Below are 15,112 nucleotides of genomic sequence, written 5' to 3' on the forward strand. Positions count from 1 at the left end.
AGGCTCCGCCCACTCCACATCTGGCACAAACCCATGGCTCCTGTCCGAGCCCGGTCCCTTATCCACAGGAGGAGGACAGCTAAAGAAGATCTGCTTTGTGACACCCTATGATTCACCCTGCCCTCCTGAGGCCTCTGGAGGTGACCTGAGAAGGCAGCACTGCCACCCAGGCACACCCCGGCTCAGTGACTTCATGGGCAGCGGCGGGGAGGGGAGGCCTGTTGGGGAGAGGATCCCCAGCCAGCCCTGGGCTTAGCTCAGGGCATCAGGAGACGGGATGTGTCCTGGAAGAGAGGTGACAGCCAGGGAAGCCCAGATCCCTCTGTCCTTAAGCCCCAAAGGTGTGAAGATGCAGGGTGGATAGGGCAGGTTTGTGGCAGGAAATGCAGAGCTGGTGATTTAACATTAAAATAGTCCTGCATGGGGCTTCCCTGGTGGCGCAGTGGTTGAGAGTCCGCCTGCCGATGCAGGGGACACGGGTTCGTGCCCCGCGGAGCGGCTGGGCCCGTGAGCCATGGCCGCTGAGCCTGCGCGTCCGGAGCCTGTGCTCCGCAATGGGAGAGGCCACAACAGTGAGAGGCCCGCATAACGCAAAAAAAAAAAAAAAAAAAAGTCCTGCATGGTGGACATGCTCGTCTCTGCCCCCTGGTGGGCACATGGTGGAATGCCTATCAAGGGAGACTGGCAGGAAAGGAGCGAGGCAGTCAGTGGTGGCCAGGCCGGTGGGCACCAGGCTCGCCAGCCTGTCAGCGTCTGCCCGGGAGCTCCAACCACCTGGTCACCAGGGTTCTGCCTTTTCCCTGAGCCGCCCCAAGTGCAACACAAACGTTTCCTCCCATCCTGGAGCATCTGGAAGCTATTGTTTTCCCTCCCCACCACCCCAAATAACCCCCAATCTTCCTCTGCCCCAGAGGGCAGGGAATTGGCTCCCACAGCTGCAGGGCCAACCCCCCAGTACACACACCATGCGGACACAGGACCAGGACCATTGGGCCCCTGTGTCTGGGCGGGTGGCTCCCAAACTCCTTTCTAGGGTCCCCCTGCCCACCCTTCCAGTCAGTGCCCAGCGACCCCTTCCTCTGCATCCCCATCCACCCCCTCCTGCCTATTTTGATATGGACATTTGGAGGCAGGCAGTGGGGGAGGCCAGGTCGGCAGAGGCCGGTGCAGAGGTGGAGACCACAACAGCCCATTATATCCGTCTGGAGAACGCCAACCTCCCTGCTAACGCTGAGGAAGAGAGTCAAGGTGCTCAAGGTTGACTTTTAATGAACTTAACCTTGTTAGCAAGGCCCTGGGGAGAGGTTTGGGAGGCGTTCTGAATGCTGGAAGGGCACAGGGTCTCTCAGCACCCAGAAGGAGCATCTAAGGAGAAGCCAGGAAGAGGCAGGAATGGGCAGTGGCTGTAAAGGCAGGAGTCACAAATATTTTGGCTGGCCAAAAAGTTCATTCAGGTTTTTCTGCAAGATGTTACAGAAAAGCCCGAACGAACTTTTTGGCCAGCCCAATACATCCCAAGCTCTCAGGCCCCTGTGCCTTGGTAAAGGGGATGGGGAGAAATCACAGATTTTAGAGCTGGTTCTTGGCCTTGAAAATTTCCCTCTCCAGCTCTAATTTCACAGATAGGGAAACTGAGGCTCAGAAAGGGGGGAAACTCCAGCTCAGAGTCACACAGTAAATCCCCATTATCACCAGTGATGCCTCTAAAACCACAAGGGATAGCATTACCCTAGCCCTTTACAGACTCTGGTAGAATCCCCAAAATCACCCTCTATTGTATCTATTCAATGGATGAGGAAATTGAGGCTCAGAGAGACCAAATAACTTGCCCAAAGCCACATACCAACACAAGGTAAGCCAGTATAGGAGATCACCATGGTATCACAGTGGAGAAGGTAAACAGCCATGCCACAGGTGTACAGGTTTTCGTGTGCATATGACAGCAATCTTTTTTTTTTTTAAGATTTCTTTTTTTGATGTGGACCATTTTTAAAGTCTTTACTGAATTTGTTACAATATTGCTTCTGTTTTATGTTTTGGTTTTTTGGCTGTGAGGCATATGGCATCTTAGCTCCCTGACCAGGGATCGAACCAGCACCCCCTGCATTGGAAGGCAAAGTCTTAACCACTGGACTGCCAGGGAAGTCCCGACAACAGTCTTCTTTTTTTTTTAACAGTCTTCTTAATGACCTCATTATTCTTGTAACCATTTTACAGATGAGGGAGGAAACAGGCTCAGAGAGGTGAGAAGCAATTTGCTTCATGCAGAGCTTGGTTAAATATTTAAACAAGGAGGCCATTGGACTGAGGTGCCCCTAATGCCTTGGTAGCCTACGGAAGCAAGCCAAAACCTTAGCCAGAGTCAATGTACTCAAGCTCGAGAAAATAAAATTTAAGAACAACCAGTCACAAACAGCTAATTAGGCTTTCCCAAATAAGACAACCACGTATGCTATAGCCAATCAAATAATTTCCTTGTCTTGCTTCTGCATCTTCTTTATAAAACCACTCCCCTAGCTCCTGTTGGTGGAGTGCTCCCAACCGTCTTTGGTTTGGCACTGCCTGATTCAAATCAATGTATGCTCAGATAAACTACTGAAAATTTTAGTGTGCTTATGTTTACCTTTTTTTTTTTTTGCGGTACGTGGGCCTCTCACTGCTGTGGCCTCTCCCGCTGAGGACCACAGGCTCCAGACGCGCAGGCTCAGCGACCATGGCTCACGGGCCCAGCCGCTCTGTGGCATGTGGGATCTTCCCGGACCAGGGCACGAACCTGTGTCCCCTGCATCGGCAGGCGGACTCTCAACCACTGCGCCACCAGGGAAGCCCATTATGTTTACCTTTTAACAGCTCTGGTGTCAAAAGTGGGATATGAAGGTGACCTCCCTCCAGTGGTTCCCTGGAGCAACATGCAACCAGGCATAGCCACCTGTTGAGCCCTTTGCACTCACTGCTTTCTCAATGCACCTAAAGGTCATGGGTAAGTCCCTCTTGGATAACTGAGCTCCACAGTTTATGCATTATGAGCTCCCTCACTTTGAGCATTTCTCTTACCAGACTGGGTCCAGAGTTGCACTGGGTCCACCTTAAACATTATAAATGTTTCTCTGACTTAAACTGGAATGGGTCAAACTTAAACTGGACTAAGGCCTCAGAAAAGCAAAATTTTGTTTTAAGGAAAGGAGAGGAAGGAGAAAATGGGTCGCTCTGAGTCCAAAGAGTCTGGGACTCCCCTATCTGGGCTAACTATATGTATAAAAATTACAGGCCCAGAACCTGTGTCTGTCTGAACAAGTAGGTTAACCTAACTAAAGATAATCTTGAATCACAGTGGCTGCAGTGGGGAACTTTTAACTAGATAAGCTTATCCATTTACAAGATGCCCTAGAGATTAAAGGAGCCCCAAACTTCCCCCGAAAAATGGGATGCATTTTTGATTGGTACACAGAAGCTTCTGAGACTAAATGAATCAAAATTGTCTCTTTTAAAGAGTTCAGCACTGCCAGGAATATTTACTGTTTGTCCCAGCTAAAACCTGATGGTAAGATATTGGAAAGGATTTTTTTTCTTTAAGAGGAGCTCTATGGTCAGAAGTTGGCTCAATTGGAGACTGATATTCAGAGCCTGATAGGAACTTTTTTGAAGCCTTCTTTCCTAAGCTAAAATAGAACTATGGGACTTCCCTGGTGGCGCAATGGTTAAGAATCCACCTGCCAATGCAGGGGACATGGGTTCGAGCCCTGGTCCGGGAAGATCCCACATGCCGCGGAGCAACTAAGCCCGTGCACCACAACTACTGAGCCCGCGCGCCTAGAGCCTGTGCTCAGCAACAAGAGAAGCCACCGCAATGAGAAGCCCGTGCACCGCAACGAAGAGTAGCCCCCGCTCACTGCAACTAGAGAAAGCCTACGCACAGCAACGAAGACCCAACGCAGCCAAAAATAAAAATAAAATAAAATAATATAGAACTATGTATCCAGAGGGAAAGACAGTATTCTGAAGCCTCTGTGGAACCATGTGTTAAAACGTTCCAAAGATACACAGCTCTAAATCTAGAACATAGAAACCTTTTAATTTCCATCTTAGTTGGAAATCTCCCTGATATAAAGAAGCAAATTGGATGGGTGGGTCCAGCCCTTGATATCATTTAGGCTGCAACCCAGTTCTCTGAGGAACTGAAAACGACTGCTCTTGCCTTTCAAATTGCGTCTTTACAAGAACAGAAAAAGCAGCTATAGAAGCAATTCAAAGCCCACCTATTCTTTTTACCAGTCCCAAGGGAGAAGAGCACAGAATGCTGGTTTCCAATCCCAGGGAAGGATTCTAAACACTTCTGCCCACTGCAGCTTCTTCTACTGGCGTCTCCAAGGAAAACAACACAGTCGAGCACTGGATGGAACGCTTTACTTACATAGAGAAGAGACCAAGCAAGATAGATTCTGGTAATGGAGACCGGTTCCCCATGGCCAGCAGGACTCTCCTGGCAGCTGACACAGGGCGACTGATCTATGAGCACTCCTCTCATGCCACAATGGAAGAACCCTGTCCCCTCCTCTCAGAGGACAGATACAACAGTGGGTCGGCCAGCTACCACAGGATGCACACGCTTTAAGCAGAGACAAAGGAATACTCAGAAAGTTAAACAAGGAGGGATATTCCTATACAAGGTGAAAAGCCCAGCACAAGCTGTGTGAGCTCTTTATCTCCTGGTAAAAAAGTGTTCTGGGTCCAAGGCCCATTCTCATGCGGCTGAGTGAGGGGATCCAAAGACTGCATATATGAGACTGCCTTCCCAAACAATTTTCAAATAAGATAAAATACTGAAACACAAAACATGTTTATTAATAGACCCAAATATCTTTAGTCCCTCTGTAATAAGAAGCCAAAAGTAGATAAACCTATGTTCAGTAATTAATGTTTCAGTATTTTAGCTCACTATGAGGAAGAATATGCTTCTAGAAGTTATGAAATGTATTGATAAGTTTGCCAATGTACAGAATGCTGGTGTAACAGATAGTCCACAATGGCTCATTTCTTGGTTTCAATAGAAATTAAGGTTTCTAAGGGTTAAGAATTCTGATCAATATATGTAATCAAAACTACAAGAAGTAATAAGAAAAATGACTCTGTATACAATAAAAGTAGGATGTGTTTTGGTAAGAAAAGGTGTGGAATGTGGAAAGGCAATTTTAAGGGAAAATAGAGTTATTTTGTTTTAAAGCAGAATAACTGGTTGTTTTAGAATGAGAAATTGTGTAAAATTCCTAGAGATCTGATATGTCCTGGTGTAATGTAATCATAATTCTAGTTATTATCTTAAAATGTTGTATGTCACAGAAACAATAAAAATTCCTTGTTAACTGCATTATAATGAACTCTCATCCAATATTTAGCCATGGCCACTTTTAAGTCTTTTGACATTTATAGACAGTTACGGTTTTACTCTGATGCAATTGCAAAAGTGCTTCCTCTTTAAAGAGATTCATGGAAAGAATTCTTACAAGTACAGATTTCTGATAACTTTAAGATCATACCGCTGAACTGAACCAGAATTTTCAGAACTCTGATGGAGAAACTGATGGATTCACAAAACTACGGGCCCAAGGTCAAGTACTAATCAAGAATTAATTACATGGTGTTGGTGGGAGCATAAAGTGGTGTAGCCACTATGGAAAACAGTATGGAGGTTCCTCGCGTTGCCATACGATCCAGCAATCCCACTCCCGGGCATATATCTGAAGAAAACTCTAATTCAAAAAGATACATGCACCCCGATGTGTTCACAGCAGTACCATTTACAATAGCCAAGACATGGAAACAACCTAAATGTCCATTGACAGATGAATGGATAAAGAAGATTGGTGTGTATATATATATATGAAATAGAATACTACTGAGCCATAAAAAAGAATGAAATAATGCCATTTGCAGCAACGTAGATGGCCCTAGAGATTATCATACTAAGTGAAGTAAGTCAGACAGATAAAGACAAATACCATACGATATTACTTATAGGTGGAATCTAAAATATGACACAAATAAATTTATCTATGAAACAGAAACAGACTCACAGACATAGAGAACAGACTTGTGTTGCCAAGAGGGAGGTGGGGTGGAGGAGGGAGGGATTGGGAGTTTGGGATTAGTAGATGCAAACTATTATATATAGGATGGATGAACAACAAGGTCCTACTGTAGAGCACAGGGAACTGTATTCAGTATGCTGTCGTAAACCATAATGGAAAAGAAAAGGAAAGGAATTAATTACATGAGAATGAATGAACTGATGGGGATAATTATAAATTTTATGACTTTGAAACATTGCTGATTTTTCAATGGTTTGTTTTCAGATTTAAAGAACCCCCTTTCTCTTTTGATTTAAGTAATCTATATCACAGCAATTTGGTAAAGTATACTTTTGTAAACAGAAATGGTATATATTTATCTTCTTCTCTCTACCTGATCTCTGCAGGATTCAGAAACTCTTATTGAATATTCTTATTTTTTATGACAATGTAGGTATTTGCATAAGTTCAATAAGAATCTGTCCTCTTTGTAACAGGACAAAATTGGACAAGTCCTTGACTTGGCTTCTTAGACTAAAGAGGCTTTTAAAAATTTAATAAACTAGGGTTGAGCCAATAAAGCCCGAGGTATCACCAAGCTTTAAATGGAATATCATCTTTAAGACTAGGCATAGGGGCTTCTCTGGTGGCGCACAGGTTAAGAATCCACCTGCCTAGTGCAGGGGACACGGGTTTGAGTCCTGGTCCGGGAAGATCCCACATGCTGCGGAGCAACGAAGCCCGTGAGCCACAACTACTGAGCCTGTGCTCTAGAGCCCGCGAGCCACAACTACTGAGCCCACGTGCCACAACTACTGAGCCTGCAAGCCACAACTACTGAAGCCCGTGCGCCTAGAGCCCGTGCTCCACAACAAGAGGAGCCACCGCAATGAGAAGCCCGCGCACCGCAACGAAGAGTAGCCCCCGCTCACCGCAACTAGAGAAAGCCCACGTGCAGCAATGAAGACCCAACACAGCCAAAAATAAATAAATAAAATTTAAAAAAAAAGAATAGGCATAAAGTCACCTTTCTTGCTGCTCTTATGCAAATAATCAGGCCAAGTTTAATGAGACTAGGCTTATTTTGAAAAGAAATTCATCTTACTGTGATTAGAAGGGTAATTGTAGAGAGAAAAATTATGTTTCTGCAGAAAACTTTAACACCCCCTTGTGGAGGTCAGATTCATTGTCTTGAGGTTTTGTTATCTACTTGGAAACTACACTGGATCCTACATTCTTCTAGTTTCCTCCAATATCTGGCTACAACCCTCCAAACTAATGTTTCCAATTTTCTTCCACCCTTCTGACTTAGAATCTCTGAGAATAAAAACTGTCCTTTTCCCCAAGCCCTGCAAACTACAGCTGAACGACTTGATACGAACTTCAGAGAAATCACCACATCAGCTCACGGATGGATAAACTTTGGGCCTGTTGCTGTGTGGTCCACTGAGAAAGTTCACTAGAACATCCAGTGATATCACCAGAGACATTCAAACTACAAAAGCTGCTTCGAGCCCAACATCTAGGAACCCAACATCCAGAAATCTTCTCGACTGGCTGTCCTCTGGACTCAGAAACTGATCTATAACCTGTTCCAACCATTATCCTTTGTTTTTCCTTTGTTTCCATAGAAACACGTCTTATTAAATACGATTGCTTGTACCATATAGGCTTAATTTTGGAAACCCACTCAGCAACACCTCTTCCTGAAATGAGACTCAACTGTTTAACTGAACTGACCTGCTCTCAGTACTAAGAGACTGGTTCAGTGAGACGGAGACATCTACCCACTTGAACTCTAGACTGTGAGACTTCTTGGAGAAATTTCAAAGGCAAGGAACACAGGGTAACAAACTCTGCCACCCCAAAATATGGCTCTTTGGCTTATGGGTTATTTTGAGCTGATAAAATGGTTTCAGATAACAGAACTGCTTTAGATTATCTGCTGGTTGAACAAGGAGTCTGTGCCATAGCAATGACCTCCTGCTGTACCTGGATCAACAACTCTGGTAGAGTAGAAACTCAAATACAAAAAAGTAGCAAACAAGCCACTTGATTAAAAAAGGTTGATGCCTCTTCAGGTGCATTCTTTGATTTACTTGATACCAACTGGTTTGGTTCATGGGGACCCCGGCTAAGGAGCAAACTCAGTCTCTTGGTATTATCTTCCTGACATTCACCACCGTAGTCTCCCTGGGGGCCTATATTCTCTTAGGGGTCTTAAATACAAGTTTGAAGCCATCAGCAGTACATCAGATGGTCTCTCTATATATAAAAAATAGAATACCACTCAGCCATAAAAAAGAATGAAATAGTGCCTTTTGTGGCAACATAGATGGCCCTAGAGATGATGATACTAAGTGAAGCAAGTCAGAAACAGGAACAAGATGGACGAGATGAAAAGCAAAAACAATTCTCCCATGGCCCGACATCATAACCTATGAATTTCACAATGAGATAAGTCCCCTGAGGGTAATGGACAGTGGCAGTAATACCAAATTGTTGGTCAGTCTCTCATGCATGAGAGGATGACTAAAAGGGAGGAATTGTTAAAGTACTTAAGAGGCTGTTGGACTGAGGTGCCTCTAAGGCCTTGGCAGCTTATGTAAACAAACCAAAACCTAAGCCAGAGTCAACACACTTAAATCTGAGAAAATGCAACTTATGAACAACTAATCAGAGACAGGCTCTCCCAAACAAGACAACTGCTTAAGCTATGACCAGTCAATTTCCTTGCTTTGCTTTGCTTCTGCATCTTCTCTATAAAAACCTCCCCATTAGCTCCTGTCAGTGGAACACTCCTAACCACCTTTGGTTTGGTGCTACCCAATTCAAATAAACTCTTGAATTTTTTTTGCCCACACAGCAGGACTTGTGGGATCTCAGTTCCCTGACCAGGGTTTGAAACCCAGGCCACAGCAGTGAAAGCCCAGAATCCTAACCACTAGGCCACCAGGGAACTCCCTTGAAATGTTTAGTGTGTTTTTTACCTTTTACCCTTTAACAGCTATGAGTGGCAGAGTTAAGATTCTTTGCTGTTTAAAAATTGTTTTTAGGGCTTCCCTGGTGGCGGAGTGGTTGAGAGTCCGCCTGCCGATGCAGGGGGCACGGGTTCGTGCCCCGGTCCGGGAAGATCCCACGTGCCGCAGAGCGGCTGGCCCGTGAGCCATGGCCGCTGAGCCTGCGCGTCCGGAGCCTGTGCTCCGCAACAGGAGACGCCACAACAGTGAGAGGCCCGTGTACCTCAAAAAAAAGAAATTGTTTTTAAAATGTGGAAATAAAGCCCAAGAGCATTGCATGGTCCTCCGGGCCCTGCTGGGGCATTGTCCAGTGCCTGCCCAGGGCATCTGACTGGCCAGGGTAGCAAAACTAAGCAGTGCAATTGATTAGGGCCCAGACATCGTACAAGCTTGTAAAGCTGATAAGATGTGATGATTTCCTCTCCTCTGTGGCAGAGGGTGGTGGTTTCACGGCCCTGGATCTTTCCTAGTTTCATACCTGAGCAGCAGTACCTCTGTGTTCCTTTTATTTCCATCCTCTCTAAAACTCCCTGTGTTTCTTTCTCTTTTGCATCAGCTTTGTCACTCTGCTGGTTGCCTCATTAAGGACTTCAGTAGAACCTGACACATGCTGTCTATTTGTAGGAGAATGATATTTTTAACACATCGAGAATGATGCTTTGACAATTCAAGCCAGCTGTGCCCAACTTTGTCTGTAACCTTGGGTCTCTGCTCTCTCAGTCTGGAGCCCAAGCCCTCTCTCCTGGCCCCTCCCAGCCTCTGCCCCATTCCTGCCTTGTCCCTGGGAGCCCCGGGTCTGGGCACCTGCTGCAGGGTGCGGTGTGAGGCCCAGAAGACAGGGCTCTCCCCGCCTTGGTGTGGACTCCATGTCTCATGTCCAGGTATTAAATGTGATTTTTTTCCTGTTGAGTTTGGGCAGAGGTCCAAAGGCCAAGATCAGCTTTGCAGGTCACACTAGGGGACTGAGAAACTGACTCTGTGACTCACCCCTCCTCACCCAGAGAAGAGAAATGTTGGCGAGGCAAAGGAAGGGAATGTCTCTGGAAAGGCTGGCCGGTGTGCTGGGGTGTCACTCCTCCTCCTCCTACAGGGGGGCTTTGGTCCTCTGTCCAAGTGAGGGGCATCTGAGAAGCCTGTGGGGATCTGGGCACGTGTCCCTGGAGTCTGGGGGATGCAGGGCCAGGTCGGTCTGACGCACACCTGGAAGAGGTCAGGGTGATGGTCATGGCTACACTGGCCAGAAGTACCCAGGGTGATGGGAGAGACGTGGATACCCACATAGCAACAGTCATGGAGGCAGAGGGTGTGTTTCTGCAGGGCTCCCTTGGATGCTGTGGAAGAGAGCTGGGGGCCCATCCTCCTCCAAGAAAGACTGCCTGGAGAGGGGAAATCTCAACAGTTGGGTGTGAGAAACAACAACTGGGCGGTGGCATTGGCCTGGCCCCGGCACCCCGCAGGAGCAGAATGGAGAAAGAGCAGAGATGCTCAGAGATGCCCACTCCCTGCCCTATTGCTCCAGCCTTAAGCCTGAAACGAGCCAGGGGGAGGAGATTCCGGGGTGGATGAAGGTCTGGAGCTCTAAGGCTTCCTGAGTACCCACTAACACCAGAAAGATGACCACAGGATGTGCACAAAATTTCATCTGAATGGCTGGCAAGAGCGATTCCACAGAGCAAACTGAAAGGCTCAGAGGTGACAAAGAGCTGCGCTTCCTCCAGCTTGTTTCATATGTTGATGTCAAGTATTTGCACTTTATCATCAGCTGCCCACGTCCCACCTCCCCGCTTCCTGCCCCCAGGCAGCTCCTCCCACCCTGGCCATCCTGTGAATCCCAGAACTAGCATTCCCCAGAGCTGGAAGGGGCTCAGAGGGAGACCAGCAAGCCCAGGCCTTTGTGATTGTTGTCAGATGAGGGACCTGAGGTCCGGGAGGCAGACTGCACCCTTAGGTGACACAGACCTGCAGTATCCTCCTTCCCTTTCCAGAAAGACTGACACAGAGGGAGCAAGAGAAAGCACCCATGAACCTGCAGCGTTATCAGACGGGTAAGAAGGTTTAGAAAAGGTGCATAAAGCTACCAGCAGTAAAGATGCCCATGGATTGAAACTCCACTAAGCCAGGGCGCTCACTGACCCTTCCAGACGCCCTGCGGAGCTGGTGCCATTCCCTACACCCCTGCCGGGCTGGACAGGTGAGGAGGGGCTCAGTGTGGGCAGGAGAGATGCTCCAAATCACCAGCCAGCAGGAGCACATGGGAGTAGCTAGAAGGATCATGGCCAGAGGCTTTGAGATGCCAGGCACCTCCCTCTGCCCCTGGGCCCAGCCCCCAGGCATCTCTCTTCAAGGACCACCATCTTCAAAGTTCCATCCTCCCCCAAAATGACAGCCTGGAGAGAGGAATTCGCAGCAGCTGGGAGGCAGGGCTTAGAGGCATCGTGAGCAGAGAAGGCATTTCCCTTCTTTTGAAAAGCCCGGGGTGACCCTGGGCTCCCATTCCCAGCAGCAGCAGTGGTCCAAGTGCCCCCCGGAGGTCCCTGAGGTTGCCCCTCTGCCTTAGACTCACATTCCCATCTGAGCTCCCTCTGCAAACCTTCACTGTATCAGAATCCTGTCTTCTGATTCCTAGAGATTTATTATTGCTTTTGAGGGTTTTAAACCGTTATTATTCGACCGATTTTGAGATGAGTGATTATATGTTCAATTTTTAATTTTGATCCTTCTTAAAAGAGCATTCATTAATTTGACAAGTATTTGGGGCCTGTGCTAGGCAAGCACCAAGTTCTGTGCTAGGCACTCGGGACAGGGCAGGGAACAAGATGGGGGACCCGCCCCTGGAGAGGGGACAAAGGTCAGGTGCTCCAGCCCAGCCCCGCTCGCTTGGCCCTTTGTCCCTCAGTGGCCATGAGCTTCTTTGAGCAGCATAAGCAGCTTTCAGCTTTGGCTAAAAAGCCAACATGTCACATGTCTCCACTGCCTCATCTTTATGTTTTAGAGATTTAATTTGATTTCTCTTTAGGGAATCGTGATTTCTTTAGCTTCCTTCGCATCCCTCCAATAACAGGATAGAACAAAAGGACACACAAGACCCAAGCTGTTGAGGGTCTCTCCTTCCAGGGTCTGAAGCTCCTGACACCAGCCCTACCTGGGGCGTCCTGCCAAGGAAACTGCAGGGCCCCAGACGCAGGAGCCCCTCTCCCTGTGCCTGGTCTGCATGGTCCGCATGGCCCAGCCTGGGACGAGGTCCTGCTCAGCCCTTGAGCACCTGGCTCGGGGTGGGGCAGGCAGGGAGGCAGAGGGGCAGTGGGACCCAGCCTGCCTGGAGTCACTCCCACTCAGGGCTCCTCTGCAGGCCTGAGTCTGAGAGCACAGGCTCCAGGGAAGCCCCCCGCTGTGTCCCTGCTAGAAATTCCAGGTTGATGGGTTTTATAGATTTTGAAAGATGGCTATCACTGATTGAGCACTTTCTAGACACAGGCCTTTCTACATGCTTGCTCGTTTTATTTAATCCTTGCTACAGATGTCATATCTGTCTTTGCTGAGGGAGGAGAGGGGTCCCCAGTGAGGGAGGGAAGAGGGGAGAGGACCCCCGGCCCGAGAGCCGCCAGCCCCCTCCCAGCCTATGTTCGCTGTGCCTGAGTCAGTGCGCCCTGGAGAAGGAAGCCCCCTTCCCAACTGCTTTCCCTCCCCAGACCCACGGGTAGGGGAGCCCCGGCTTGGCACTCACTGTCTACCGGCCGCCGGGCAGGACTCTAAGGCTGGGCATCCCTTCCAGTCCTGCTCTCAGGACCGCTGTGCCCCGTCACCCCTGCCCCATTCAAGGTGGGCACAGTTTTAAACCCCAAGCCTGCCCCTTCCTGCCTCCTTGCCCCCAGTCCTGCCAGAGCAGTCCTCATCTCGAGTCAGGTTCCCAGAGACGAAGCGGAAGGAGAAGCTGATGGTGTTGCCCAGGTGTTTCTTGCAGCCGTGCTGGCACACCTGCAGCCTCAGGGTAGCCCCCTGGGCCGCGCCAAGGGCCTCGCCGCGCCCCGCCATCGCCAGGCCTGGCCCAGGGGCCCTTCTCCTGCCCTCGCTCTGCCCAACCAGCCACAGTACCGGCCCCCCAGCCTGCTCTGTGCCCCCTCTGCCTGCGTCTTCCCAGCCTGGCGCTCAGTCTTTCCTCTAGAACTCTCTCTCTCTCCCGCCTCTGGTCAGTCTCTCAGTCTCAGTACCAGTCCTGTGGGTCCCAGCCTGTCCCTCCGTGTCTCGGCCTCTCTGGCCTGTCCTTCTCTCCTCTGATCTCTGTCCCTGCCCTCTGCCCTCTCTCGGCCTTTCCCAGGGCCGCCTGCCCCTCAGCCCAGCCCAGAGCCCCCGGGGGCCGGTCGGTGCCCTGCCGGGGTCAGCCCTGCTCCTGCCCCAGGGCCGGCCCCTCCCCTGGCTCCTCGACCCGGTGCTCAATCTCCCCGGAGGCAGATGGGCTCCTGCAGCTTCCTGGGCTGGGAGGGCATGAGGGCGGGGGTGGGCACTGCTCCTGAGCTCCCAGCAGCAATGGGGGAGGTGCCACTGGTGTGATTTTCGGCTGAGGGTGTGATCTCATTGCAAAGGGGCCTCATCTAGGTCCTGGGGCTTCTGTGCAGCCAGAAAGGGAACAGCCCTGCCCAGGAGGCTCAGGGGCCAGGGACGCTAGACAGAGCTGGGGGATGAGTGGGGGCCTTGGCCTTTGGCTAGCTCTTCACCTCTGCCCTCTGCTCACTGACCCCAGCCCCAGCCCTGCGGGTGCCTCTGTGGAGTGGAGAAAAGGGAGATGGGAAGGGATCCCTGTGTTGAGGGGGATAAGGAAAAACCAAGGATGTGACTGGAGCAGGCATTGCTGAAGACCCACAGCCCACATTCTCGGAGCACCCGGTGCGCGCAGGCAGCTCGCTAAGGCCCTTCTGGGCATCAAAACAACCCCACGAGGTACGTGTGGTGGAGAACAGCACTGCAGCATTCTCCTCTGCTCTTTCACCTACAGAATTCAGATTTCGTTGGGGGTGGAAATGTGCACAGCTTGAAAAAAACCACCATCCCCCGCCTTCCTTGCAGTCAGGGTGGCTCAGCTCTAGCCCGTAAAATGTAAGCGTAAATCTTCCAGAGATTTCTGTGAGAGTGTTGCTTTCCTGATGTAGGCATCACCACTTCCTCCTTTCCCCTGATTTCTCCTTTCTCTTGTCGGGAGCAAAGCCATGATGGCTGGAACCAGAGCAACAACTTTGCAACTGTGAGGGAAGAAGCAAAAAACCCCTTAGACCTTGACTCTGATATCCCCAAGCTGCTAAACCAGTGCCAGCCGCTGCCTAGCCCAGATTTCTCAGATAGGAGATACATACCTCTGTCTAAATTAAGCTACTGTTGTTTGGGGTTTCTGTTGGCAGGCAAGTAAAAACATTCCTTCCAAAGTGAAAGACCAGCTGTTGTACCTTGCACTCCTAGCCAGTGAAAGGACGTACACAAGGGGCTTCTTGTGTACCACAGGTGCTGTGCTGCTCCAGACTGTTTCCAGGCACAAGCAAAGGCTGTGCAGCAGGTCCAGGCTGCGTAACAAGCAGCTCTCCCCTTGGGCCTGATGACCCAGCACATTCAATGGCGCACAGTGTGTCTGTGGAAAGTTAGGGTGCTCTGCAGGGCCCAGGGTGGGCCCCGGTAGGAGCCTCTGCTTTTGAGCAAAGCCATGCTTTCTTTGGCAAAAATCTCTTCTTCTTTTGACACTACTTCTGGCTCACTCCTGGGCCCTCGGGGAGATGGAAGGCCCGACTGTGGGACACCAGGTGACCCTGAGACCTGAGCTGCCCATCAGGAACTAAGTGTCCACCTCTCCCCCAGCTCTAAAGGGGCATGCACAGCACGTCACCATCACACACAGGTGCTATGTATAAGCTCAGGGTCGGGGGTCTAGAAGGCTCAGGTAGGTGTCTGCTCATAAATGGGGCTCAGACCCCCATGGTAACAGCTGCATCGCCACCTTCCCCTCAACCCATACCTGTGGCCTCATGGGGAGTCCCTAAGACCATC

The sequence above is a fragment of the Delphinapterus leucas genome, chromosome 13, assembly GCF_059928025.1.
Source record: "Delphinapterus leucas isolate spDelLeu-1000000601 "Yukka" chromosome 13, BTC_Dleu_Yukka2, whole genome shotgun sequence".
NCBI classification, from domain to species: Eukaryota; Metazoa; Chordata; class Mammalia; order Artiodactyla; family Monodontidae; genus Delphinapterus; species Delphinapterus leucas.